Below are 26,727 nucleotides of genomic sequence, written 5' to 3'. Positions count from 1 at the left end.
AGAAGTGTGCGGTATTCTCATCCTCCACATGGTGAATTCGAAGTGATGTGCAGCCATATTCTTCTCCTTTTTCTTGCTTGCTATTGCTTCAGCCTTTCTTATTCTTCATGTAACAAAGAAATTATTACTACAGCTATGACACTTTTGTCCATTTCTTTCGGAGATTCCCGAACGACTTACGTACATAATTTGCTGCACATTGTCGCGCCGCCGACGTGCCGTTCTACTGCAGTTCAGTCCGCACAGTGCGATATTTCTTTAAAAGCATGAGTTACACGAGCAACTTTCTGGTCAATATCGACTACTCGAAGTGCGTGGACCTTTCATGCCTGCAAATATATCGCAGGGTGCGGCGGCCCCATCCGGCCCCACACCAACGACGTCCACGCAGACTCCGAGGCGGCTACGGAAAGGCGTTCGAGAAGTCGTTATGCGGCCGCGGCTTCGGCCGAGGGAGCGAGTGGTGCGGTGGATCGGAAATCAGTAGAGCTTGCTCTGCTGGAGGCTACTTCCTACCCACTACCTACGACTGACCGGCACATGGAATCGGAGATCGAGAAGCATGCCACTACCGGGTCGGAGCGGCATTATGCGGAAGCAGCCACGGCTGTGGAAGCGAGTGGTCCGGCTTTTTGCCCACCACCTACGACATTACGACCCAGGAAGAAGAGCACAACATAGCAGAGATGGCGCGCGCACTCTGCGGACGGGGGTTTCCCCTTGAACGCTTTTGCACGTGCACTTGATGTGGGAGGACCTCCTACCTCTAGCCCCACGACTAGAAGCAGTGCTGCGGAGCAAGTTTCGAGTCCGCACGCCACGGTGTCGGCGTGCCGGCCCGTGGCCACGAAGAGCAACACGACGTCGCAGTGCACGCCTTCAAAAACGGGCGTTGACACAGCACCAGAGGCAGAGGAGTCCCTTGCCCTACTACTGGGCCTCATACCAGGGGAAAAACCGGCAGCTGGGAAGATGGAAGAGGAGCAAGCGTCGCGGAAGCGCCCAGCTGACGCAAACGCATCCACAACCAGTACTAAACGAACGGCCACTGTCGCCGACAGCGGTCCATCCACGCTCCGCACGCAGCAGAAGGCATCCAAGAAGGGGACCAGGGCACCACAAACGCCAGACGAAGACGGCTTCATGAAGCCGAAACGCAAGAACACCGGCTGGGCGGTGGTCCTCGCAACAGCCGACAACATAGGTACCAACAACCGATTCTCCGACCTCTCCGAGGATGATGGCGCGACTACGGAGAATCAACAGCAGAAGAAGACGTCCCCACCACCGCCTATCGTCATGTAATACACGGGCGCCTTCAAAACCTTCGAAGAGAAAATAAGATCGGGTGCAAGTGGCAACTTCACAACTCGCGTGACAGGACGCGAGTTGTACAAAGTTGTCACACACATGACTGTGTTTAAAAAGGGCTCCTGGACTTCGTGAAGAAGGAGGGCCTGCACTGGTTAACCTACTCTTCGGAGCCGGTGAAAACGCTGAAGGTGGTCTTCCGCAAGCTTCTCTTCAGCATGGACCCAGTTTACGTAAAAGAGATGCTGGATATCATGGGCTACAACATTCGTGCTACGTCGTGAATGAAGTCGCCAAAGGACAACTCCGACACACCACTCTTCCTGGCCAACCTCGACGACAACAGTCCTGTTAATTTGAGCATGTATTGGATATGTGACGATATTGATGTCCTGCAATGAGACAGTTACAGTGGTTCCCAACCATTACCACTGATTGAAACTAAATATTAGTAATTCTTCAGAGCACGTCATTTTGGAGTAAAGTGGTTTATTTACTATTTAAAATAAGTCTACTTGCTCCTTGAGTATGGATAAGGGATTGTTTTTGTAGTGAGCATAGATTTCTATCTGTTGCAATGTGTTAAATTTTAACCGAAAACTCATTGGGGATCAAAACAGGTGGCCTCGGCGAGTAGCTTTAAAACTAAAATGATCAATTCTTTCCTTAATTGCAATAATTTGATAACAATTCTGCTATTCCCAACAGCAAATTTACAAAAGTGATGACATACATGGGCCTGATATCTGACAAAATTAACAAGTTCATCAAGAACAACTTCACGATAGACTACTGCTAATAACCTTTTGCACATTACGCTCAAACATACAAATGGAAACTGCAATAATGCCTATCCTAAGTGTGGTGTTTATACGATACTATGTACAGATTGCGACTGTCCATTCCAGGTAGCTAAGTGGTCAGCGCGACGGAATATCATACCTAACGGCCTGGGATCGATTCCCGGCTGGGTCGGAGATTTTCTTCGCTCAGGGACTGGGTGTTGTGTTGTCCTTATTATCATTTGATTCCCATCGACAGGCAAGTCGCCAAAGTGGCGTCAACTTGAAAGACCAGGCGAACGGTCTACCCGACGGGAGGCCCTAGTCACACGGCATACGACTAATGGTATATTGGCCAGATAGACAGTAACTTCACTACTCGTTATAAAGAACGCGCTTCAGTTACATCTTGTAATAAATCAGTACTTGGCTAACACCAAACATATCACAATCACTGAGAAGGATCTATAACGAATAACTTAAAAATCCAACAATGCCCCTAAATGATTGTTAGTTAACACATTAGAAGAGATAGAACTTCATGCTCTCTACAAAATAAATCCTCATCTATACTCAACAAGCAACTAGAAATCAGAGAAAAATATTCCTGTGATTTTTTTGAAAACTAAGTATTGAATGTTGCTGTTCTTCCGTTCCTTTTTCTTCTTTTACATTTTGTGGAATGCCTACTTGCCTGTAATAAATTCTGTGCAATTTAGTCTGAACTCTTGAATGCTTACGACTTCCTTAATGGAGCCAGTCTGTGAGAAATGCCTCACTTCACAATGATAGTGCCGTAGGCTAACTAAATAACGCCATCTTTCTTCAGTTCGTTTTTATTCCTCTTTTATTTCTCCAAACAATAATTTTAACTTCATGGGTCAAAAGGCTCTGAGCACTATGGGACTTAACATCTGAGGTCATCAGTCCGCTAGAACTTAGAACTACTTCAACCCAACTAATCTAAAGACATCACACACATCAATGCCCGGGGCAGGATTCGAACCTGCGACAGTAGCGGTCGCGCGGTTCCAGATTGAAGGGCCTAGAACCGCTCGGCCACACCATCCGACCCTTTAACTCCATGCTCATTGATATTTTCGTGACAGTAAACAACTACAGTCACAGTATCGTTTAACTTTTGACTGATTATTTAATTGTTTTACGTGTATTTAGATGTGTCCATGATTTATTACATCGTAATGTTGCAAACTCTATTTCTGCAATCCAGACATTTTGTGCACTTTTTCTACGAAATGACTGTAAACAATTACGTTCACAGTTAACTAAACTTCAGTTTTCTTATGCTTGTTGTCTTATGTCTTTGACTACATTGATGGGAAGATGAGACTTTGGGCCAAATTTAATTTCCCTTTTTAATTCTTTAGATCTCATACGTTATTTGTTATCTAGTTAGATACATGGTTAATAACATCTGAGGGATTTGACACACGTTATGACAGTCGTCTTTCTGGCATACCAATGGTTGGTAACTATGTCAATGTAGCAGCTATGAGATCGATCATGTGAAATGAGCACCCCACGCCGCTTCGATGATCAACAATGGCGTCGGTAAGGCAGTATTTTCAATGGTATTACGATCTACGAATAATGACAATGCGCAATCATGTGCATGCAATTCTACATGTCAACCAGTAAGCCAGTACGTGTGTGACTTCCAGCTACTGTTACAGTTCTGAAATCATTTCCTGCTGGATGGCGCACATCGCTATGATCATGCTGTCTCTATGGGAGCCTTTAATGTCGCCTAACCTCCGTATTGGCTACCATATAGTCTACGAGTTTACGATTGATGCCCACAGATGGCTATCGATGATCCCGCATCAGATTATGGTTGGATATCTCTTTTATATATTTTTTATCACAGAGTGACGTAACGCCGTATGTAGCCCGTACTATATATAATATAAGGCACCTATTTCTTCATCTGTTCTTAGCTTTCGTGTGACCATTTTATACATACTTCATTGTAAAAACAGTGTGCTGTCCTGTAAGGCTGATTAGCTATAGCTGATGTAATCGGTGTACAGTGGGCGGAGCATTGCGTATTTAAGCAATAGCGGCATCACTCTCCTTAGTTCGTCGAGGTGTAGCGCCTGCTCCGTTCACAGCCACCATCTACCATCATGGATATAATCATTTATCTTCTGAGTCATCAATCTTCTGACTGGTTTGATGTGGCCGCCACGAATTCCGAATTCCTCTCCTGTGACAACCTCTTCATCCCAGAGTAGCACTTGCAACTTACATACTCAGTTATTTGCCGGATGTATTCCAGCCTCTGTCTTGCTCTGCAGATTTGGACTTACACAGCTCCCTCTATTACCATCGAAGTCATTCCCTTATGTCTAAACAGATGTCCTATCTTCCTGTCCCTTCTAGTTATCAGTGGTATCCACCTATTCCTTCCTCCGATTCCGCGCCGAACCTCCTCATTTCTTACCTTATCAATCCAACTAATTTCCAACACTCGTCTGTAGCACCACATCTAAAATGCTTCGATTTTCTTGCGTTCTGGTTTTCCCGCAGTCCATGTTTCACTACCATTCAGTGATGTGGTCCAAGCGTATATCCTAAGAAATTTCTTCCTCAATTTTAAGGCCTATGTTTGATACTAGTAGCCTTATGTTTTCCAGGAATGCCGGTTTTGCGGTACTAGTCTGGTTCAGATGCCCTCCTTGCTACGTCCGTCACTCGTTATTCTTCTGCCTAGGTAGTAGAGTTCCTTAACCTCATCAACTTAGTGACCATCAATATCGATATTAAGTTTCTCGTGGTTATCATTTTTGCTACTTCTCATTACTTTCGCCTATCTTAGATTGACTCTCAGTCCATATTCTGAAGTCATTAGATTGTTCATTGCATTCAGCTGATCATGTAACATTTCCTCACTTTCTCTCAGGATAGTAGTGTGATCATCGAATCGTATCACTGAACCTTTCTTTGTCTGATACCCTTTTTAACCCTAGCACTTCGTTCTTGGTCATCGACTTATGCTATTCCCCGGCCGAAGTGTCCGTGCGGTTAAAGGCGCTGCAGTCTGGAACCGCAAGACCGCTACGGTCGCAGGTTCGATTCCTGCCTCGGGCATGGATGTTTGTGATGTCCTTAGGTTAGTTAGGTTTAACTAGTTCTAAGTTCTAGGGGACTAATGACCTCAGCAGTTGAGTCCCATAGTGCTCAGAGCCATTTGAACCATTTTTTTTTTTTTTACTTTTACTATTCATTCTTGACTGTTGAACGTATTGTATGTTACCCGTTTCTCCCTACAGTTTACTACTATTTTTCTCAGAATTTGGAACATCTTGTACCATTTTACACTGTAGAACGCTTTTTCTAGGTCGACTAGCCCTATGAACGTGTCTTGATTGTTCTTTAGTCTTGCTTCCATTATCAACCGAAACGTCAGAATTGTCTCTCTGGTGCCTTTACCTTTCCTCAAACTCATCCGCAGTTTTCTTTTCCATTCTTTTGTATATTATTCTTGTAAGCAACTAGGATGCACGGGGTTGTAAGACGATTGTCGATAATTCTCGCACTTGTTGTTTATCGCATTCTTCGGAATTCAGTGGATGATATTTTTCACAAAGACAGATGGCATGTCGCTAGACTCATACATTCTACTCATACACACCAACGTGAATAGATATTTTGTTGCTACTTCCCCAATGATTTTAGAAATTGTGATGGAATGTAATCTGTCTTATTTGATCATAAGTCCTCCAAAACCTGTGTTGCATTCTGATTCTAATACTGTATCCTGATCAGTTCTAAATCGACTGCAGTTTCTTCTTGTATCACATCAGACATCTTCTCCCTCATAGAGGCCATTAATGTATCTTTTCCACCTATCGGCTCTCTCCTCTGCATTTAAAAGTGAAATTACCGTTGCACTGTTAATGTTATCACCATTGCCTTTAATTTCATCGAATGTTCTTTTGACCATCGTATATGCTGAGTCAGTCCTTCCGACAATCATTTTTCGATATCTTCATATTTTTCATGCAGCCACTTCTTATTTATTTCATTCCTCGGCAACTTGTATTTGTGTATTCCTGAATTTCCCTCAACATTTTTGTGCTTTTTTTCTTTCATCGATCAGCTGAAGCATTTCTTCTGTCACCCATTATATCCCCCGCAGATATCTTCTTGTGCCTATGTTTTTGTTTCTAACTTCTGTGATTGTCCTTTTCTGAGACGTCCAGCCACGCGGGATTAGCCGAGCGGTCTAGGGCGCTGCAGTCATGGACTGTGCGGCTGATCCCGGCGGAGGATCGAGCCCAACCTTAGGATAATTTAGGTTAAGTATTGTGTAAGCTTAGGGACTGATGACCTTAGCTGTTAAGTCCCATAAGGTTTCACACACATTTGAACATCTGAGACGTCCATTCCTCTACAACTGTACTGCCTACTGGGCTATTTTTTATTGCTGAGTCTACAGCCTAAGCGAAGTTGAGGCATATCTCGCCATTCCTTGAAACTTCCATACTCCACTTTTTTGCATACTGAATTTTCTCGACTAATCTGTTAAACTTCAGCCTACTCTTCACCACTGCTACATTGCGATCTGAGTCTATATCTGCGTCTATGTATGTCTTACAATCCAGTATCTCTTTGGATCTAATCTAACTGAAATCTTCCTGTATCCCCTGGTCTTTTGCACGTACACTTCCTCCTATTGTGGTTCAGGAACAGAGTATTCGGTATGACTAGCTGGACTTCATTACAGAACTCAATTAGTCCTTCTCCTCTCTTTCAGTTTCTTCTACTCCTTCCCCTGCAGCGGCAGTCCATTTTACAGTAATTATGCTTTACTTAAATTCCTCATTCGCACTCATTTTCTTTATAATAATAGCATTTCTCAATAATATCAATCATACATTTTGGATTAATTCAGGTACAATCCTTTTTGAACATTAACTTATTAAATCATAATTCCCCTTACTCTATGCTGTTGAATGCTAACTATTTTTGACAGTTTCGACATAAAGCAAGTATCTTTCTATAAACGATGGCACATAAATGGTGGAGGAATTACAGTAAAACTTTACATTGTTTATGTTGTGCACATGGTGCTGAAATTTACGTAACATTATTGACTAGAGTGAGATTTTATAACTAATACTCAATGATCAGTTCATTAACAACTCTGGTGGTGCTGTTATTGTTAATTGACCATGAGACTGACATTCCCTTGTATTGGAATGGCAGTATAGGCTTCATCATAAAGGCATATTGGCCAGTCCCTCTGAAATAAAGCTACAAAATATAAATCACTCTAAAATTTAATATTCATGTATATATGACTATAGGCCACGAAATCTGCCTATTCACTTCGCCATTAACATATGAAAAAGCACCACACTATCAAAAGCATGAGAAGTTGTAGCTTGTGCAGCAGAATAGCTGCCAAAATAAATGTTCAGTAGTATCATGTAAGTTAAAAAAAAATTAAATAAGCACGCACTGAATATATGAAGATAGCACAAAATGTGCTGAAACATGTCTTGGTGAAATAGAACAGAAAAAAGGTGTCTTGAATAATGCGGAATTCCTCTTCCCAGACGGAAATTTGTTAGTGCGGGGACAGTCATGAGACGTGGTAAATGGCAAGTAAGATATAAACTGTGATTTATCAGTAAAGGAATGGACGGAAATATTTGCAGTAGGGAGGAGATGAAGTGATTTTATTTGGAGAGCTTCTCAGTATAAAGAAAATTGCTATCAAAAGCTGTATGGTGTTGTGGTAGACATTTAGGTGAAACGTTACACATACAAATTCTTCGAAGAGAATCTAGAGCCGGCCGGTGTGGCCGTGGGGTTCTAGGCACTTCTGTCTGGAACCGCGTAACCGCTTCGGTCGCAAGTTCGAATCCTGCCTCCGGCATGGAAGTGTGTGATGTCCTTAGGTTAGTTAGGTTTAAGTAGTTCTAAGTTCTAGGGGACTGATGACCACAGATATTTAGTCCCATAGTGCTCAGAGCCAGAGAAACTAGGCAGACTAATAGTAATGTAACAGACTCATTTTAGCCGTGTTGATGAATAAGCAGTATTGTAAAGGTTTTCTGTCTTGTAAATTCAGTTATTTCTTAGATTTTTGTGTTTGTTAAGTTGTGACGTAAAATTTATACATTTTTAGTAACGTTAGAGTTTAATATTTTCAGTGCACTTATGTAAACAGTTTGTGAAGTCTGGAAGCTTCTACCCGATAGGGAATATTTTCATATATGTGACAAAAATCTGAAAGAATGGATATTACAGTAAGTGGGCGAATCAGTTCAGGATGGCATTCGGCATTATGACGCTGATCGAGACATGAGCACAAAGTAGTTTTCGGAGAAATTTAACTAATGTGTGGAAGGCGGATGAGTTTCAGTAACAGTGAACGGAGAAGGTGTTCAGAAGAAATCGGGGACAGTGAGAAATCAAACTTGGCACATTGCAGAAGACGATTGCTCTCCATTATCGCCACAAATTATTGTACTTCGGGAAGATTTCATATTTGGAAATCGCAAAAGAGTGAACACAGGTTTCGAAGGCGTCGGAAAAGATGGAAAACGTCTGAACTACAATCTTTAGAAAATCATCACAGAAGATGTTGGGAGGAAGGAGCCAAAATACGTGTCAGTAGCCTCAATTAATTATATACGTAGGGCCTCTTCACTCAACAAATCAGTATTTCGACAGAAAAGAGACTGTGGGCTTTTGTTACCTTCTGGAAGTCGAACAATACTCTTCCCTGCATAAAACTGTGAAATGTTTCGTTTAAAACTGTGTTTTAACAATGTGAGGACCAAGCTACAGGTCAATTAATTTTCAGAGAAATAATAAACCAACTATTTTCTACGTAAACAAACCGTTTAGCAGCCGCCAGTGTGGGAAGCGCTACGTTAGTGTCAGCTAAATTTATTAACGCGACGAATTCCATCCCGAAACTCTTGGGAACGATTTAAAGTTTTTCCAGTGTCTTTTACCAGAAAACGACGCGCTGGAGAAGCTGTGCGTTTTATTTGACTTTCATTATTAATTTAGGTATTTAATGGGATTGCAATAGCCATGTTGATCAGTTCAGCGACTTATGCGAGCAGCAGAAAAGTTGCTCCAGGGGGCATGCATCAAGAGATAGGCAATATCAGTGATTCAGCAGTTAACGCTGACCCGCCATCTTGATTCTCATGTCATACAAAAGCAGACTTACCCACAGTCATACAATTCAACTGCAGCACATTGAAAGATCACTGTTAGCATGTCTTAAGACAATAACTAGCTGTATTCCGTAATGAGCTAATTATACTTGCAGCATATAAAATTCTCTTTCAGTCAGAATTTCACCGTCAGCCGATTTAAAGAAGCGCTAAAAACGATAGAGATATGGTATGTAGTACTATCTTCGAAAGTTCCTCGGTAGTTCGGTTAAAAAGTTTCGAGAAAATTGTGGAGGTTTTTACCTTCTCAGTGCATAACAGCCACACGGAACGCAACTGAAGTACTTTTCTATTTATTCAACCTAACGAACGGATAGCTACACTATAGTCGCATTGATAACAGCTGGTACATTATTTGTGAATATGAATACCTATTTACATATTTGATTGTATTCAGTATTTTGTCAGTGTTTTTGAGGGGGTACACAAGAGCAGCACTGATCGTCTCAATCAAATATAAAATGAAAAGTTAGCCAATAGTTAATTTTACACACGCACTCCTTCAGATTAAAAATGTTCTGCATTAAATGGAGTATGACTGGACTGTGTGTATCTATGAATTAAATTTTTATCAGCGCGGTAATGTTTTGGCCACATTGTGTACTAATAAGTTATGTACGGTTGACAGTACACTAAAATCTACTTACCAACGTGTTAGACACAGGATTAGAAGGAGGCGGGGGGGGGGGGGGGGGGCGGGGGGTGAGGGGCGGAATATTAACTCCACATATATACTTTAACTGTAGTCGAGGCTCTCGTAAAATACGTCAACGCTTTGCAAACTTTACAAACTTACGTAAAAATGTGTTAACAAGTACCGTTATAGGAAGAGAGGTCGACCTGCATGAAGAAGAAAAAGCAGAGTTAATTTAACGACGAAGATGATTTTCAAGGAACTTGAGACTTACGGAATAAAATCACGATTTTTTTCTTTTGTTGCTGTCAGTAAGTACATCATATTTCGAGGAATTATTAACTGGTGGGACTCATACTTATGATTTGAATCCAGAAGGAGTGATAGAAGAGTGTAAGAGCAATAACAACCAAGAATCCCTTTATTATCTATGAAAAGACGCATCGATTTTTCTTCAGAGATATGCTGTCAAATTATAACTGTTCCACCATTTGTGAAGGTGAAGCATACGCTTCGTTTGTGGAAAAGGAATGCAAGAAATGTGCACTTCCCCTCTCGATTTATATCAGTTGTGTAAGTGCCCATTGTCAAAAAATATACAAAAGGATACTTCCTTTAAATAAATCTGAAGTTTCCCTAATATCTTTGAAGATATTTAGTGTTAACTAGTCCATCGTTTGGAGCAGAGATCATGTATAAAGTTTCAGGATGGTTTTGGTAATCTGTATTAGAGACACTCCCATTTTCGCGCCCATCTCAGCTCAGCGATGGCAGAGCGGTCCAACGATTTGCCGCACAGCATGAGACGACAGAAGAAGCTCTATAGCCAGAGGTAGGAGAAACTCACTCAGCAGCAGTTGATCAGAGAAGGCAAGGGAGGCCTGGCTTCCTCACTTTTCTATACTAGTGGTGGTAGTAGTGGTAGTTGTTCTAGTGATAGTAGCAGTAGCAAAAATTATTTTTACAATAAAACGTCATGCTCTTTTGTCAGCGAGCGCGAAAGATGTTAGCTTCTGTTTCTTCTTCCAGACCACCAGCACTAGAGAGCAAGTCAGAGTGCGAAATCTTTAACTTAACCTAAAGCTGACGAAGGCATGCAACGTACTCTCTATGATGAGGAGGCCACACACATATGAGCCACATGCCAGGTCGCCTATGATCGCTCGGTTGCCATGGTGGCCATTACGTCACTGCGAGAAACAAAAGACGGGGTACAGGCTGTCTTAGCCATTCTGCCGTGTGCTTACCTCATACAAATACTAAGGTAACTATTTCGAGTGAGGAGATCATTAATTCCTTGTAGGTGCTTCCGTTTTGAAGGGGATGTGTAATCGAACGACATGAAATTTTGATGAAAGGACGTCCAACACCTTCGTCACACGTTCTTCAGAAAGATAATCTCAAAACATACGCATTCCAAACCTCGTGGTACGATGAGCGCAACTGTCTATGTGCTAGCCATTCAAAACTAAAATTGTTATGACGGCCATATTTGCTCTTAAGCAATAGAAACACCACATGGTCTGCTGAGGGTTTCGACAATCTAAGAATCTGTCTAGAGGTTTAGCCCAACAATTTCTTCTGAAAGATGATCTAAGTAATTTTATTGCATTTAAGTAACTATCTAAACAAGTGTTTAGTAATTCAAAGGTTCTTAATTAACATCAGAAACTGCTGAAAATCAGACGTAACTTAGAAGTGGGGGCTATTAAAGAGATCATGAAAATTTCAATTGCAGTAACAAAATGTTCAAATGTGTGTAAATTCCTATGGGGTCAAACTACTGAGGTCATCGTTTCCTAGGTCTACACACTACTTAAAATAACTTAACCTAACTTATGCTAAGAACAACACACACATCCATTTCCGAGGGAGGACTCGAACCTCCAACGGGAAGGGCTGCGCAGTCCGTGCCATAGCGCCTCAAACCACAGCCACTCCGCGCGGCAATTTAAGTAACAGGTATTTGGTGGAAGCAGGAGCTACCTCTCTGAGGTCGTGATCAGACACAGGATTCCCTGAAGACCGATAATTTCCCAGCCATTTTATACTTGTCTGAACAGAAACAAAGATTTGAGTTCACACTGGAAGACAATGCGCTGTTCCTGGAGACTTTCAAAAATCTATGCCTAATGAACGGGCTGAATGTATAAATAAGTTTGTCACGTAGTATATTCAAGTGCTGATAGAGCCTCGTTGGAGACAAAGCACCAGACATTTGAGACAACTCTCTGTGCTATATTGTTGTGAGTCTGATGGACTGCAATGGCGATATTCTACAATATTAGCTTGGTTTTCATGATGTTCGCCAAGCTAAAACCGCTAGTGCTTTCTTCTCTCTGCATAGTGGAGTGTTCCACAACTCTGAGGAACAAACTGGCGGCCCAGACTTATAGTGGTGCTGCCGTTCTGAGTTGATCCCGTATAAAACCAGTAGATTTTTTTCTCCACCCTTCAGGGTAGTCCTTCCTTCTCCCTTCCCGTGGTATTCCACATGTGCAGCAATTCTTGACAGTGTTTTGGGTAATCGCATTCCTTAGAACAGTGAAAATAGGTGGAACTGTAACGCCACGGCCGTCCGGGGTGGCCGAGCGGTTCTAGGCGCTACAGTCAGAAACCGCGCGACCACTACGGTCGCAGGTTCTAATCCTGTCTCAGGCATGGATGTGTGTGATGTCCTTAGGTTAGTTAGGTTTAAGTAGTTCTAAGTTCTAGGGGACTGATGACCTCAGAAGTTAAGGCCCATAGTGCTCAGAGCCATCATCAAATGTAACGACAGAAAAATATCTGCCCTTCGCGAAAACCATCCTAGCTAATTGCGGTTATAGATAAAATAGTCGACAGTTTAGACTCTTGTCATTTCAAGACAGTCTGTGGTTTTAAAAATACCCTCCTTGAGTTTGTCTTTGTTTATCTTCTCTGCGTTATTCAAAGCATGTTTTTAAAGACTGAAGTGCTTTATAGCTTTCTTTAGAAAGAAACTGACGATTCAGAGTTTTGCGCTCGCATCTCGTGGTCGTGCGGTAGCGTTCTCGCTTCCCACGCCCGGGTTCCCGGGTTCGATTCCCGGCGGGTCAGGGATTTTCTCTGCCTCGTGATGGCTGGGTGTTGTGTGCTGTCCTTAGGTTAGTTAGGTTTAACTAGTTCTAAGTTCTAGGGGACTGATGACCATAGATGTTAAGTCCCATAGTGCTCAGAGCCATTTGAACCATTCAGAGTTTTGCTGCAATGCCGTCTCAGAATGTATATCTCTCATCAAAGGCTTAATAGATTAATATAAATCGATTGAATTTTAAAATTCCACCAAACACTAGATCAATTCGCAACCTGAACCTTCTGTGAGTAGAGTTGGAATGATACATGAAAATTGGCAATCTATTTAAAATGGTTCAAATGGCTCTGAGCAGTATGGGACTTAGCATCTGTGGTCATCAGTCCCTAGAACTTAGAACTACTTAAACCTAACTAACCTAAGGACATTACACACATCCATGCCCGAGGCAGGATTCGAACCTGCGACCGTAGCAGTCGCGCGGTTCCGGACTGAGCGCCTTAACCGCGAGACCACCGCGGCCGGCTGGCAATCTATTCATGTCAAAACACAAGTAGGTGTATTTTGAGGTACTGGATAATAATATAACAACTGGAAACAAGATTTTCACATTGTAATTAACTTCTCTTCCTTAAATTACGCGTTATTACGCAGTTCGCCATACACGTTCAGCATTTCCATGTAAACGGTGTCGATTCATTGTTACAAATGTTAAGAGCTTCATTCATTCGGTCGCAATTTTGTGTAAAACTGGGGACTGTATCTTCTTCCCAATGTGAGGAAACATTTCAGTTTGTTAGTATGAGGGACGTAATCAAAAGCACGACAGAATGAAACGGACCGAATTGTACCACAAGATTTCAAACAATGTTACCTCACTGCTACCAACCCTGCAACAACTAACAAGTGCTTATGTTGAAAGAAGTTTTCCTTTTCTTGAACACGTAGAAACCTTTTTGAGGAACAGTATGGCCCAGGATGGCGTATCATTTCAATTGGAAAAGAAGTACTGCTAATTATAAACGCAGGCTTTCGTGGCCATTGTCACAGTCAATAAAATTTTTCTGGGTTTGTGACCGCCTTGTCAATATGTAAAACTACCAACGTTTCGGTCACTGTTGCTAGTGGTCTTCTGCAGGGTGTCTTCGTTTACTCCAAACAAAATGTACCTGGTAGATGCATAGGTCCAAGAGGAGATGTAGAGTACCCACCACGGTCTCCAGACCTTACACCTCTTGACTTCCACCTACGAGGGACATTGAAAAATGAAGTTTATCAAAGGAAGCCAGCTACACTGAACGAACAATGAGAAACCGTTCTGTGCGACTATCACATGGCAGCGCTGACAGCCGTAGTTCAGCCCCATTGACGATACTATTTATTGTTCTTCACACACTGTGAAAAATTCAGATAAGTATATTTTATGTGCTGATGTGATAAATTCATGTAAAAATTTACTACAGATGAAAGAGTAAGCGTAAGTATGAGGCACTATTCGTCGTATTACTTATACACTTGACTACAAAATCGAGACTGAGTAAACAGAGTTCCTTACATGATGTATTTACTATGTAAACATTGTTTTGTATGCATGGTTCGATTGTAAGTGTACGTGTTCATACTAGTGTTGTTTATGTGGAGAGCGTAAGGCAGCGCAGTATGAGAGAAAACTGTCGGCCAATGCATATTGAGGTCTAGTAACTTGGCTTGAGCAAAGTGGTAACAACGTTTTATGGTCGTTCGAATAGGTTCTGAAGAGACATCAGCACAGATTAGCTTAGTTACAGAGTGGTGGCTACTGTTTACTGTGAAGAGTAATGTCGGGATCACACATTGTCAGGAATACATTGAAAAAATTTCAATGAAGTAGACAGCAGTTTGGTTCAGGAAACGATCATTGTCGCTAGTGAAGGTAGTATCAAGTTAGTGCAGAGTTCGAAGAGCCTTTTCTACTTGTTAGATAACATGGTAATCGTTTCTTTAGTTCACGTCACAGAAAAGGCAAAATCACCAAAAGACGATTGTTTCACCCTCACATGATGTGCGTGCGTTTTGGTACGGACACAACAGGCCTGCGCGGATAGCCGAAGTGGCTAAGGTGACTGCTCGCTTTAAGAGAGATATTCTGGTTTCGAGTCCTGATCCGGTATACATTTTCATGTGTTTTAGTAAACGATACATCTGCTGTATAATCGTGTTGGCAGTTTGCGAATGCATTTTGTGTTATGTTTCACTTTACTTCGTGCCACCGATCGAGCAATATTATGAAGTTGAATTACACGAAAGCGGAAGCACGTATTTTCAAAGGTCCCCGTTTAAAGAAAAATAACTGTCGGAAACTATTTAAAATTCTCACTGAGCTGGGCTGAAAGGCATGCGTTGATGGCACTCATGTCAGACGTAGCCATTGGCAAAAGGAAGATTGAGTTTAATGTACCGCCGACAAAGAAGTCATTAGAGATGCAGTACAAGTTCCGATTGTTTAAGTATTGGGAAGGAAATTGGCAGTGCCCATTCAAAGGAACCATCCTGGAAATTGCCTCATGTGATTTAGGGAAACCACAGAAAATCTTATTCTGGATAATCAGAGGCGGATTAGAACCGTCGTCCTCACAAATGTGAGTTTAGTAGCGTAACCACTGCGCCACCTCACTCGGTGTTCGTAGATATACTCGACAGGACTTCAGAATCTTCTATGCGAGTACAGAGCGGAAATAAACTACTGTGTTCAAGCAGCTGGGCTGCTAAGCTTCCTCGAAATCCAATTACCATTGAAATGCCACCCTTTGCATCACGCAAAACACTGATTCACAATTTCTCAAAGCACTTATCTCATCCAAAATTTTTCGCACACCATATATCGGACAACAAAACAAAAACCCCTCCACTCCAAAATTTCGGTAAACAAACATGTACGATCATTTCAATGCAACGCTGTACAAACATCGCAGAACGACAAATATTGTCGGACAACTGAGAATACACGTGTTCATAAAGTACATGTTCGTACAATCTGATTGTTTCTTAGTGAGCTTCAGTGAGTAATACGCGAATCCATGGGGGGTTCCGCCATGAGTAGAGACGTGGACGTGAGGAAAGTTTGAGTCCTTCCTCGAAATTCACGTCCTCAGCTTACATCTTGACTTTTCCCGATTACCTACAGCGATTAAGCGCCAAACATTTTGAACATATGCGTTATGGTATTTCGCTACCAGGGAGGAAGGGGTGTAGGCTGACCGCTGATGGACGATTGAGCGCGATATGCCAACTGCTTAGTACAAATGCATATCTCTAATCAAGGAATTCAAACCAAACATATCTGAAATTTAGCAACTGCAAGGGACGTTCAATAAGTAATGCAACACAATTTTTTTCTACGTCAACATCTGACTAAGAGCTTTCTGACTAGAGGAGCGCGTCATACTGTAATAAACTGTAGGGTTTAGTTGGGCTACGGCGACAGAAATAACAAATTATTTTAGTGGTCATCTAGTGTGCGCAACTCGCACACCCTTATGTTACACGGACAGCTGCTAAGCAAGTCGTTCACAAGTGGCTATAACCTTTTTCCGAACGTATTTATTCAGAACTGCAGTCACACAAAAGGAAATGGGGGAGATAAGAAAATACTGCACATAACAATCCGTCATGCAATGTTAAGTCCGACGTCAAAATACATCATGAATGCTAGTTATAAGTCTTTCGCTAACAACAGTACAGCATCCGCCAGGTCAGTCAACGGAACAACTAGCGACATCTGTAATAAATCTGAGCAATTGCCTACTTTTAAAAATAATAAGAGAGAGGGGCTGTGAGACATACTCTTCCTGGGGCTTTCTGAATCGGCATATAAACTGTATTATATCTTCTTTTTTAAAGTATTTTTGGATAATTATACACAATTTTCACTCAGCCACCGTTACAAAATCTGCTTTCGGAAAAAGTTTCGACGTCGTCTGGACACGTGGAACTAATGTACAAAACACTGTGAAGTGATTTGAATGAAAGGGAATTTCTCCCTTCAATTCGAACAAAATACAATCACACAAATTCCTTCCTTCGTTAACATTCCTGCCCCGCTCTGTTACCACACAATCAAAGGTAAACCCAGGCCGAACAACTCCAAGGAATTCGGTAAGTCAGTGTTCAGCAACATTATTATCATCCTCATTTTCATGTGTTTTACTAACCCCAACGGAAACCACCTGTACCACACGTGCGAGGAGAGAGAAGAATTCAGTTTTCCATCTGACTTCACCAGTCCATATCAGTCTTACAAGGGGAGAAGAGAACAGCATTTTGAAAACTCTCGACGAAAGACGTTCGAGGGTTGCAGAAATGGACTGGATATTCAAGAACGACATTCAAATCCAGAAGGTGATTCAGCTTCGTCGTCACCTGAAGCTGAGTGAGAAGAATAAAACATACCTTGCGGTTTCTGCAATCTCACATATTACGGCTCTACATTCGTGTAGATAGGAGAATGCATCAGACGCGTTAGGTGTGACAAGTGCGAGATGTGGTTTCATAAAGTTTTATAGGACCTGCTGTCATGAGCAATTGTGTTAAGGGAAAAGATTGTGACATCTACTGGAACAGTGAAAGAGTGTAACCTTCCATATTGTGTACAAATGTATGACTGTTTACTGTGATACATGTAGCTCCATTGACGATTCAAATAGCGCCATAATTTTTTCAATTTCTCGTAGTTTCAACAATTCATGTTTTGCTATTTACAATGAACCAACGGGCTTGCCGCAGTGGTAACACCGGTTCCCGTTAGATCACGTAAGTTAAGCGCTGTCGGGCTTGGCTAGCACTTGTATAGGTGATCGTTCGTGTCTGCCGATTGCTTTGGCAAGCGTGATGCACTCAGCGTTTTTGACGCCAATTGAGGAGCTAGTTAACTTAGAAGTAGTGGCTCAGGTCAAGAAAACTGACTACAGCCAGGAAAGAGATGTGCTGACTACATGCCCCTCCGTATCCGCATCCTGTGACACCTAAGGGCTGAAGACGACACGATGGCCGGTCAGTACCATTGGGCCTCAAAGGCCAGTTTGGACGGTGTTTGCTTTTTATTTACAATGAAGATGAAGAAATCTTGACACTAGATACCTTTACTAGACTAAAATTATAACTATGGTCTATTAAACATTACGTTTTCAAATGAATAATAAAATATTTACTGCCCCTTTATGGCCCGAAAATTTGAAATGATTCATTTAGCCCCACTCTACCCTCTTGAACAAACCTACGTTTCGGCTAGCGTTGTAGTGGCATTCTTCTGGATCTAAACCCAGAATACCCAGGGAAGCTTGCCGTGACTGGGGCCGAAACGTTGTTTCCTCCAGTACAGTTTTATACATTATGACGTGGTACCACACTTAGAAAACTTTTATGCAAACTGACTCTGGCCGCGGAAGCCTGTGCAGTTATACGTTGAAATTACTACATATAGTCATGTTTAATGTCTTTTCTGACGACGATGGCATCTCTTCAACAGGATAACTGACCATATCACAAGGCCAGAACGATGCTACAGTGATCTGTGGAGCATGACAGCGAACTCACACCTATGTGTTGGTCATCCACTCCGCCTCGTCTGAACCTGATAGAACACATGTCGGACACAATCGACCGCCATTTCCGCTCTCAATAGCCACGTAATTTACGGAAACAACGTGAACTGAGCGTAGAAATCCGGTGCCATATACAGGGGATGTTCAATAATTAATGCAGCATATTTTTTTCTTAAAAGAGGTTGGTTTTATTCATGATTTCAATATATCATATTATTTTTCACTCTTTTCGCCACAAAACCCTGTTTTTCCACATAGTCTCCATTCAATTGGTGGACTTACGTCACCTTGCTGGTAGGGCCTGTATTTCTCTACTAGTCGACGTCGAAGCGAACGTCTTGCTGCATCACTTACTATCCCATCATCCAGGTGCATCTTCCCACGGAGTGCATCCATCATTGGAACAAACATTGGAAGTTGGAAGGCGCGAGAGGGGAGTGAGGAAGGACAGTCCAAAGAAGTTTCATGAGCTGCTCTTTGGTGGGCACACTTGTGTGAGGCCTTGAGTTGTGATGAGAAGGCGAAGAACGTTTGCATTATAGTGGCTTAGAACACGCTTAAGTCGGTTCTCCGATTTTCTGACGGTGGCACTGCACGTTTTAGAGCTGTTCATCGCACCATGAGGAAGGACATAAAACGGAGTAGCCCCTTCTGAATCACAGAAGACTTTGCCACGATTTCACTGGCTGCGTGTGCTGCTTTGAACTTTTCCTTTTGAGGGAATGTGGTGTGGCAAATTCGACAGCAAATTTTCACGATTAGCCTCATAACGCGCAAGCATTTCGGCACAAATAGTCCTTCGTTGTCCTTTACGATCTTCTGCTAGGCGGCAGTGAACACAGCAGACACCCAACCTTGACTATCCCAATGTGTGAGCGAGTGTGGCAGAACAAGAAACAGAGGAGTCCAGCTGTGCAGTGAATTGTGTGATTGTGTTCTGTCGATGACACGAACGAGAGTGTCAGCACGTTCCAACACATCGCAGGGGTTACATTTGTGTGCTACCAGATGGCACGTGAGAGATCTAACAGATTTTTACGATCTCGTTGCAAAGATGACAGATGCATCGCCCAACGATTCATCGTGCATGTGTTTACTGGCAGTTGTCTTTAGACATTCTGCAGGCCCCTGTGATTATCTGCAATGATCCGGTTTTCCGCATAAAGAAACTCATTGACAGCTCTGCCTGAAACATCGTTTCAGACTCCCTTTTTGAAGGCTATATATAACACTCATCAACTACCGGAAATTTCTGAAACAAGATGGAATGACATGGAAATAATCCATCATGTCAGAAAACAAATTCCGCATTTTTCAGCCCGCATTGGTCCAGAAAGAAAGGCCAAGAATGCGTTGCATTACTTATTGAACGCTTCTCGTACGTCAGGATATCATGATGTGATGCGTTCCAAAGGCGGACCCAAACGCTCTTCAGCAGATGCGACGATAAGCCTCGCAGGTAATGTAATTATATCAAAGAAAACCTTACAGATCCACGTCATTCTTTTAGTGAATCCGGTTTGTAGTAGTAAATAAGTTCCGACTGTTACGCGTATCCTGCGTGTCATAACAAATCGAGTATGTTTGATATTTGGTGCTGGCAGCCTCTGTTGTCTAGTGTCATATATTATTCGGAAAATCGTCAATGAGAGATCATTAGCAGATTACATATTCCTCCTTCGGCCGACTTGCAAAGCGGATGTTGTTTGTCCGACTGATTTGTGACGCACGCATGTGTGAGTATGTAATGCCGTTCAATCCAGACGGCCGGCAGAGAGCCGTGTAATGTCATTATGCCTGATCCCCGCGAGCTTAGCGTCGTGTGTGATCCCTGACAGGTGGACGCCGCGTTGGTACGCGCACGTTGCCGTGCGTGACGCGTCCATCTGTGGCAGCGCCCATTGTCTGCAGCCAGCAGCGGAAACAATCGGATGCGTGTTATAAGAGGTCCACTATGACAGAACTGTAGGATATTCGAAATTGGAGCAATAAAAAACCTAATTCTACGTTTAGCGTATGGTGTATGTGAATTTGTCGGACTTTTCTGCAGTGTTCGCTTATGCCACAGCAATATCAGAGAATTGGTTAAGCCACATCATCATGTTATAAAAGATCATTAGGGTTTAGACAAATAGCAAAATACCACTTGAGTCTACTTATTAAGAAGTGCCGCTAATTAATTGGTGTACAGAGCAGCATATAGCTTTTTTATGTAATGCGGGAACGGAGGAGAAAGATAAATACGAGGGTTGGAACTTAAATAGTGGCAACTATTTATTCACAACCGATACAAAAGAGTTACATGTTTGCACATGTAAGTGTCCTTCAAAGTAGTCACAGCCCGTTGCCAGCGATATGTAAGGCGTAGTATATCGTTAGGAGAGCCTGTTCTGTTGACGGTGCGATAGGAGCGGTCTAAAGTTATGGTGATTCTCGTGTAATACTCTGATGGTGTCCCTCCACAGCAGACCGTCGATGCACAGTATTACTGTTCGTTTTTGAAGCATCACCTGCGACCAGCTTTGCGAAAGAAACGGCGTCACTTTCTTCGCAACCCACCCATCATTTTGAACGACAATGCGCGGGCGCATACAGCGCAAGCTGTGGCTGCTCTGTTCGGTCGATGGGACTGGGAAGTACTGTACCATCCACCATACTCCCCGGACTTAAGTTCTTGTGACTTTGATTTGATTCCGAAGATGAACGAACCACTTCGTGGCATTCGCTTCAGAACTGTTCCAGAGATTCGACAGGCAGTAGACTGCTCAATACACACGATCAACGGAACAGGCTCTACTAACAGTGTATTACGCTTTCCACATCGCTGGCAACGGGTTCTACACAACGATGGTGATTACTTTGAAGGACAGTAACAGGTTCAAACATGTAACTCATTTGTATCGGTTGTGAATAAATAGTTGCCACTATTTAAGTTCCAACTCGCGTAAATTGTTGTGATGAATAGGAAGAGTCGTATGTTTTGAGTGTTGTGACTCGATAGCTAGTTACATGGAAAAGTCACCATAACATCAGTGCCTAGAAACTTTACATTCCAAAGTGGATCCTTCAGAACTAATGCACACGATGCAGATTGTCCATAAAAATTAACGCAGTTTTTCCTGTTGACTGTTTCCTCTAGGAGCTAAGATTGTAAGTGGGACTGCCACGACGTCAAGAAGTCAACACGCTATTTCGCAGAAGTTCAAGAGGTGCATTAATATAAGGAAACAACAAAAATTCAACAACTTACCATACCTAATACTATGCAAGAAAACCACTGGTATTCAACACAGTTTCCACTCGTTGGTTAATGGATCAGTACAGGTCCTGCATGGTTTCCTACACAATCTTATGTCATTATTTTTACAGAATTGTGACAGGTTCAGCTAACGATGGCTGTGGTGGCTAAATATCACGCACCCTTCTCTCCGTAGTGGACTACAAAGGCTCTATAGTGTCGACATCCACTTACTGAGGCAGCCAGGGGGATGTGATAGGTCATACTTGAAGTCACAGATCAGTTTCTATCGATGCAGGATGAGTGAACAGTGGCCCTGTCGTTTTAGAACACAGCATCACCTTTTGGGAACCAATACTGTGCCACTGGATGCACCTCATGAGCAGAACGGTCGCAAAATCATGGCTGTAATGCTTCCTTGTGGCGCAACCACGAGTTCCTTGTAATTCCTCGGTATGACTACCGAAATCATCATTGAGACCCTTCTCCATGTTTCACTCTTGGCAGCAGGCCATTCTGCATCGTAGGCTTTGGACGGCTTGCGCCAGACATAATCTCGGCCATAAACTGGAAACGGGAATTCCACTGTTAAATGCAGAGGAGAGAGCAGATAGGTGGAAAGAATACATTGAAAGCCTCTATGAGGGTGAAGATTTGTCTGATGTGATAGAAGAAGAAACAGGAGTCGATTAAGAAGAGATAGGGGATCCAGTATCAGAATCGGAATTTAAAAGAGCTTTGGAGGACTTACGGTCAAATAAGGCAGAAGGGATAGATTACCTTCCATTAGAATTTCTAAAATCATTGGGGGAAGCGGCAACAAAACGACTATTCACGTTGGTGTGCAGAATATATGAGTCTGGCGATATCCCATCTGACTTTCGGAAAAGCATCATCCACACAATTCCGAAGACGGCAAGAGCTGACAAGTGCGAAAATTATCGCGTAATCAGCTTAACAGCTCATGCATCGAAGCTGCTTACAAGAATAATATACAGAAGAATGGAAGAGGAAATTGAGAATGCGCTAGGTGACGATCAGTTTGGCTTTAGGAAAAGTAAAGGGACGAGAGAGGCAATTCTGACGTTACGGCTAATAATGGAAGCAAGGGTAAAGAAAAATCAACACACTCTCATAGGATTTGTCGACCTGAAAAAAGCGTTCGACAATATAAAATGGTGCAAGCTGTTCGAGTTTCTGAAAAAAGTAGGGGTAAGCTATAGGGAGAGACGGGTCATACACAATATATACAGCAACCAAGAGGGAATAATAAGAGTGGACGATCAAGAACGAAGTGCTCGTATTAAGAAGGGTGTAAGACAAGGCTGCAGCCTTTCGCCCCTACTCTTCAATCTGTACATCGAGGAAGCAATGATGGAAATAAAAGAAAGGTTCGAGAGTGGAATTGAAATACAAGGTGAAAGGATATCTATGATACGGTTCGCTGATAACATTGCTATCCTGAGTGAAAGTGAAGAAAAATTAAATGATTGCTGAACGGAATGAACAGTCTAATGAGTACACAGTATGGTTTGAGAGTAAATCGGAGAAAGACGAAGGTAATGATAAGTAGTAGAAATGAGAACAGCGGGAAACTTAACATCAGGATTGATGGTCACGAAGTCAATGAAGTTAAAGAATTCTGCTACCTAGGCAGTAAAATAACCAATGACGGACGGAGCAAGGAGGACATAAAAAGCAGACTCGCTATGGCAAAAAAGGCATTTCTGGCCAAGAGAAGTCTACTAATATCAAATACCGGCCTTAATTTGAGGAAGAAATTTCTGAGGATGTACTCCGGAGTGCAGCATTGTATGGTAGTGAAACATGGACTGTGGGAAAACCGGAACAGAAGAGAATCGAAGCATTTGAGATGTGGTGCTATAGACGAATGTTGAAACTTGGGTGGACTGATAAGGTAAGGAATGAGGAGGTTCTACGCAGAATCGGAGAGGAAAGGAATATGTGGAAAACACTGATAAGGAGAAGGGACAGGATGATAGGACATCTGCTAAGACATGTGGGAATGACTAGACTGATGACAAAAAAAAAAATGGAAACTTTAGAACATCCATATTTAAACTTGATGTTGGTAGAAGATCAACTGGTGTAATTTTTATTAAAAATAAAACTCCTCCTGCTGTACTTAAGATTTCATATTTATTTGGCTACTAGTTTTGACGTTGCGTCAACGCCATCTTAAGGCCGTTACACTTTGATGATATCAATTGTGTGTGCATGAGTACTAGAGGTCCGAGGTGAGACCAATATGTGCTCCATCGCGGACTTCTAACATTCAGCCACGCTCAATTGATATCATGAAAGTGTATGGGCCTGAAGATGGCGTTGGCGCAACGTCGAAACTACTAGCCAAATAAATATGAAATCTTAAGTACAACTGGAGGGGTTTCATTTTGCATAAAAATAGACTCGAAACGGTTAACAAGACTCATCTGACCGAATGACTTTCTTCCATTCCTCTATGGCCCAGGATTTATGGATTCGGCGTCACTTTAAATGTATCGTACATTTGCATCACTGATGTGTGGTTTTAGAATGCCTGCACACCCTTTGCTGCCCAGCTTATGTAGCCCCTCCCTATTGCTTTGGTGCTGACAGGATTCGTGCGGTATTCAGTTATGCAGTGATCTTCAGAGCTGTCGTCCACTTCTTCTTCGTCGCAGTTCACTTCAATCCGCCGTTCCGCCTTGTGACTTACCGCGTAATATATTTCTGAATTCCCTGTATCCCGTGTAGATTTCCAATATGGTGTGTCTTGCAACAACAAGTGGACAATCTGTGTTGGATACAGAAGAATGTACTATTCGAGTGCGAGCAGAAATAACTTGCCCACTTCCAAATTCACACTGCTCTGACAAAATGCACTCACTGCTAGAAGAGTGCTGTTCTCACCGCGAACGACACGGCAAAGCGTAATCGTGAGGGGCGTTTGGGCTGGAGGGGTGTGCATATACACTGCTGGAAAAGAAAATGCTACATCCTTTTGGAGGTTTCCAGTTGAGTCCAAATTTATTGTTTCAGCAGTGCATATGGAGCACACAAAAGATTACATGTATAGATCAGCAGGACAAAGGGCTCTGAGATATCAGGTATCGACCTATGCAGACATACCCATATTAGTACATAGTGTATTCTCTACAGACTTGTGGTCGCGTTTTCGCTTCCTGAGCACGGGGTCCAGGATTCGATTCCCTGCGGGGCCAGGAATTTTCGCCTGCCTCGAGACGACTGGGTGTTTGTGATGTCCTCATCATTTCATCATCATTCCTGAAAGTGGCGATATTGGACTGAGGAAAGGTTTGGAATTTGTACGGACGCTGATAACCGCACAGTTGAGCGCCCCACAAACCAAATATCATCATCATCATCCACAGACTGCAATGCAGGTGCTGACTATGGCATCCACTCGATCGTAAACACGGCGGTTACTGTGCTGGGATACGTTATGCCACGCCAGCTTGACCAGGTTCTCGTGCCATCATATCCCACACGTGTTCGACTGGAGACAAGTCCAGAGGTCGTGCTGGCCAGGGACGTTGCTGCACGCGTTGCAAAGCACGTTAGGTTTCAAGGGCAGTGTGCCTGCGAGCGTTATTCTGTTGGAACGACACATCTTCTTCCTGTCGGAAGAATGGAAAAAGAATGGGTTCTACTGCGACTACTCTCCGCTGCAGAAACACCAACGTTGAACAAGAGTTGTAGCTTATTACACTCCAGAGCATAAGAACTGGGGTGGGGTCAATGAGTCTCGGACGAATGCACTCTACGAGACACCGCTCACGTCATAGGCGCAAACGACGATCACTTTCGTGCGGGCAGAATCTGCTGTCATCGCTGAAGATCACGGCGCACCATTTCATCTTTCAAGCCATTCACTGACGGCACCAGTCGAGCCGTGCACGTCGATGCTTAGGCGCGATTGGAACACGGGCCAGAGATATGCGTATCTGTAGTTCTACTGCTAATAACCGATATGCAACAGTTTCTGATGACACACCTGGAGTCACATGCCCTCTTGTCTCTGTTGTGATTTTCCACTGCTGCCCTTACGGTACGACGACCCTGGCAGGCGTCTGTGCTGCGTGGACGTCCAGAGCCTCGTGTGAGAGTGTGAGAATGAGCACGTCACCAGTGATTCTAACGCCGTTGCACAACTGACACAGCACGACCGAACCAACCAGTCATTCGCAAAGCCACAGTCTGAACCCTTCCAAACTCGCTCACTTGGATGTAGGAAGCACGAATGCATCCCGTGTCATGGTTGCCTGCTTGCTTCACAAGTCTGAACCACACTGGGTCTTCTGCCTGTGAGAATTCCATAACAAAGGGTAGACGCAGATGGCGATCTGTTATCTCTGACACTACGCTATCTTTCGGCAGACGACACTGAAACCATCCCCTAGGTGGCATATGTCGTTGTCGAATCAAAATCGAAGTCTTCTTACGTCCGCTGTCATTCCCTAAGTTCAATGGAAAGGCTCACCAGGCCCGAATTATGATGGCAGTGGTCCACTCCCCTACTATAGTGTTTTCTGCAACTCATAAACATAACTCCACCAAGAAAATCAATGTTACGTGCATTAATTTTGGACTTGATTCTAGACCATTTCATGTCAAATACATTAATCTTGATTAACGACCATCTATTTTATGTGGCCCGTATTGCCAGATGTTACAGATTAGATATAGACATGTTCATAAGTTCAATTATCACCATTTGTGTCCTAAGTCATTAGGATGTTGATGGATTGTAACCATAGCTAAGCAAGTGCTTAACAATTACGTCTTAAAAATTTCTAGACGTAGTCGTAATAATGACGATTTTGGCTTTATATTATCCTCCCCACTCCTAAGTTCTTTCTAGGTGATTAAACTTCATGCTTA

Source organism: Schistocerca americana, chromosome 5 (assembly GCF_021461395.2).
Source record: "Schistocerca americana isolate TAMUIC-IGC-003095 chromosome 5, iqSchAmer2.1, whole genome shotgun sequence".
Taxonomy (NCBI): Eukaryota; Metazoa; Arthropoda; class Insecta; order Orthoptera; family Acrididae; genus Schistocerca; species Schistocerca americana.
This window is presented reverse-complemented; position numbering follows the sequence as displayed.